Raw genomic sequence first — 3,064 nt, 5'->3', positions numbered from 1 at the left:
TCTACACACTTATCTGAAATTCTCACCAATGATTTACATAAGTATTTCTATCCTTATTTTATTAATGAATTTCGAAAACCCCATTACTATTTTATATCCGCCTGACTGAGATTTACAAGGTGACTATAGCTTGCTTCATACCAACAATCTCCGTGGGATTCGACCCTTACTCAGGTAAGGTATTACTTGGACGACCCATTGCACTTGCTGGTTAGTTGTGCGAAGTTGTGAACCATGGTATTGGCATCATGTTTTTGGTGCCATTGCCAGGGAAAGAAAGAGCAATGAATTTTATAAAATCAAAGTGTAATCACAATTTCTGTGCACCAAGTTTTTGGCGCCGTTGCCGGGGATTTTCGAGTTTGAACAACTAACGGTTCATCCTGTTGCTCAGATTAGGTAATTTTCTTCTTATTTTATTTCCAAAAATTTTTCAAAAATCTTTCAAAAATTTCTCCTTTGTTTTCGAAAAAAAAAAATAAAAATGTTTTCAAAAATATTATTTCTTCTTCAGAATTTTTAAGAATGAATTCTAGTGTTTCATGAAACATGTTGAATCCTATCTGGCTGTAAAGCCATACCCAAACTGCTTTGGGATTGGTCTTCAACTAATCACCTCAATGGATGTAATTTACATACTAAAGCTTGGCTGGCTATTAAGCCATGCCTAACCCTTTGATTGGAGCTTTAGACTAAAGAGCATAAGATTCCTGGAATTTATATTAAAAATTTTGGAATCCTTATTTTTCTTTTTCAAAATGATTTTCGAAAAAAATTAAAAGAAAATACAAAAAAAATCATAAAATCATAAAAATCAAAAATATTTTTGTGTTTCTTGTTTGAGTCTTGAGTCATGAAATAAGTTTGGTGTCAATTGCATACTCATCTTGCATTTATTCGAAAACTCTCATGCATTCATAGTGTTCTTCATGATCTTCAAGTTGTTCTTGGTAAGTCTTCTTGTTTGATCTTTGCATTTGCATGTTTTGTGTCTTTTCTTGTTTTTCATATGCATTCCTGAATTCTTTATGTCTAAGCATTAAAGAATTCTAAGTTTGGTGTCTTGCATGTTTTCTTTGCATTAAAAATTTTTCAAAAATGTGTTCTTGATGTTCATCATGATCTTCGTAGTGTTCTTGGTGTTCATCTTGACATTCATAGCATTCTTGCATGCATTCATTGTTTTGATCCATAACTTTCATGCATTGCATCATTTTTCTTGTTTTTCTCTCTCATCATAAAAATTCAAAAATCAAAAAATATCTTTCCCTTTTTCTCTCTTAAAATTTCGAAAATTAGATTTGACTTTTTCAAAAATTTTTAAAATCTAGTTGTTTTTATGAGTCAAATCAAATTTTCAATTTAAAAAAATCTTATCTTTTTCAAAATCTTTTTCAAAAATCAAATCTTTTTTCAATTTTTTTGTTATTTTTGAAACATTTTAAAAATATTTTCAAAAATCTTTTTCTTAATTTTACATCATAATTTTCGAAAATAACAATAACAATTAATGTTTTGATTCAAAAAATTTCAAGTTTGTTACTTGCTTGTTAAGAAAGATTCAAACTTTGAGTTCTAGAATCATATCTTGTGATTTCTTGTGAATCAAGTCATTAATTGTGATTTTAAAAATCAAACCTTTTTCAAAACTAATTTCAATCATATCTTTTAAAAAATATCTTCTTATCTTTTTCAAAAATTTGATTTCAAAATATCTTCTCTAACTTCTTATCTTCTTATCTTTTCAAAAATTGATTTTCAAAATTTGTTTTAACTAACTAACTAACTTTTTGTTTGTTTCTTATCTTTTTCAAAACCACCTAACTAACTCTCTCTCTCTCTAATTTTCGAAAATATCTTCCACCTTTTTCAAAATTTCTTTTTAATTAACTAATTATTTTATTTTTTATTTGAATTTTCGAAAAACTACTAACCTTTTTCAAAAACAATTTTCGAAAATCACTAACTCTTTTTCAAAAATTATTTTCGAAAATTCTCTCCTCCTCTCATCCCCTTCTATTTATTTATTCATCTACTAACATCTCTTTCTCACATCACTCACCAAATTCGAACCCCCTCTTCTATCTGTGTTCGAATTTTTTTCTTCTTTCTTCTTCACAGTTATTCCTTTTCTTTTTCTACTAACATTAAGGAACCTCTTTACTGTGACATAGAGGATTCCTCTTCTTTTCTTTTTCTCTTCTCTTTCTTATGAGCAGGGACAAAGAAAAAGGCATTCTTGTTGAAGTTGATCCAGAACCTGAAAGGACTCTGAAGAGAAAACTAAGAGAAGCTAAATTACAACAATCCAGAGACAACCTTATTGAAAATTTCGAACAAGTAAAGGAGATGGCAGCCGAACCCAACAACAATAATGCAAGGAGAATGCTTGGTGACTTTACTGCACCTAATTCCAATTTACATGGAAGAAGCATCTCCATTCCTGCCATTGGAGCAAACAACTTTGAGCTGAAACCTCAGCTAGTTTCTTTGATGCAGCAGAACTGCAAGTTCCATGGACTTCCATCTGAAGATCCTTTTCAGTTCTTGACTGAATTCTTGCAGATATGTGATACTGTTAAGACTAATGGAGTAGATCCTGAAGTCTACAGGCTCATGCTTTTCCCTTTTGCTGTAAGAGACAGAGCTAGAGTGTGGTTGGATTCTCAACCCAAAGATAGCCTGAACTCTTGGGACAAGCTGGTCACGACTTTCTTAGCCAAGTTCTTTCCTCCTCAAAAGCTGAGCAAGCTTAGAGTGGATGTTCAAACCTTCAAACAAAAAGATGGTGAATCCCTCTATGAAGCTTGGGAAAGATACAAACAGTTGACCAAAAAGTGTCCTTCTGACATGCTTTCAGAATGGACCATCCTGGATATATTCTATGATGGTTTATCTGAGCTATCAAAGATGTCATTGGATACTTCTGCAGGTGGATCCATTCACATAAAGAAAACACCTGCAGAAGCTCAAGAACTCATTGACATGGTTGCTAATAACCAGTTCATGTACACTTCTGAGAGGAATCCTGTGAGTAATGGGATGCCTATGAAGAAGGGAGTTC

The 3,064-nt window shown here is 31.8% G+C and overlaps 1 non-coding gene across 1 annotated transcript; it reads right to left on the bottom strand.

Annotated features, from left to right (window-relative positions):
* Positions 1-2,748: 2,748 nt before the first annotated feature.
* LOC148580853 (small nucleolar RNA R71) lies at positions 2,749-2,856 on the bottom strand. The gene has a single exon (XR_015895583.1). It is a non-coding gene; the product is annotated as a small nucleolar RNA R71 (small nucleolar RNA).
* Between the last annotated feature and the right edge of the window lie 208 nt (positions 2,857-3,064).

This window comes from Arachis ipaensis, chromosome B10 (genome assembly GCF_059453495.1).
Source record: "Arachis ipaensis isolate K30076 ecotype BB chromosome B10, ASM5945349v1, whole genome shotgun sequence".
NCBI lineage: Eukaryota > Viridiplantae > Streptophyta > Magnoliopsida > Fabales > Fabaceae > Arachis > Arachis ipaensis.
The sequence above is the reverse complement of the archived record's forward strand: the minus strand, read 5'-3'. Positions and strand labels throughout refer to the sequence as shown.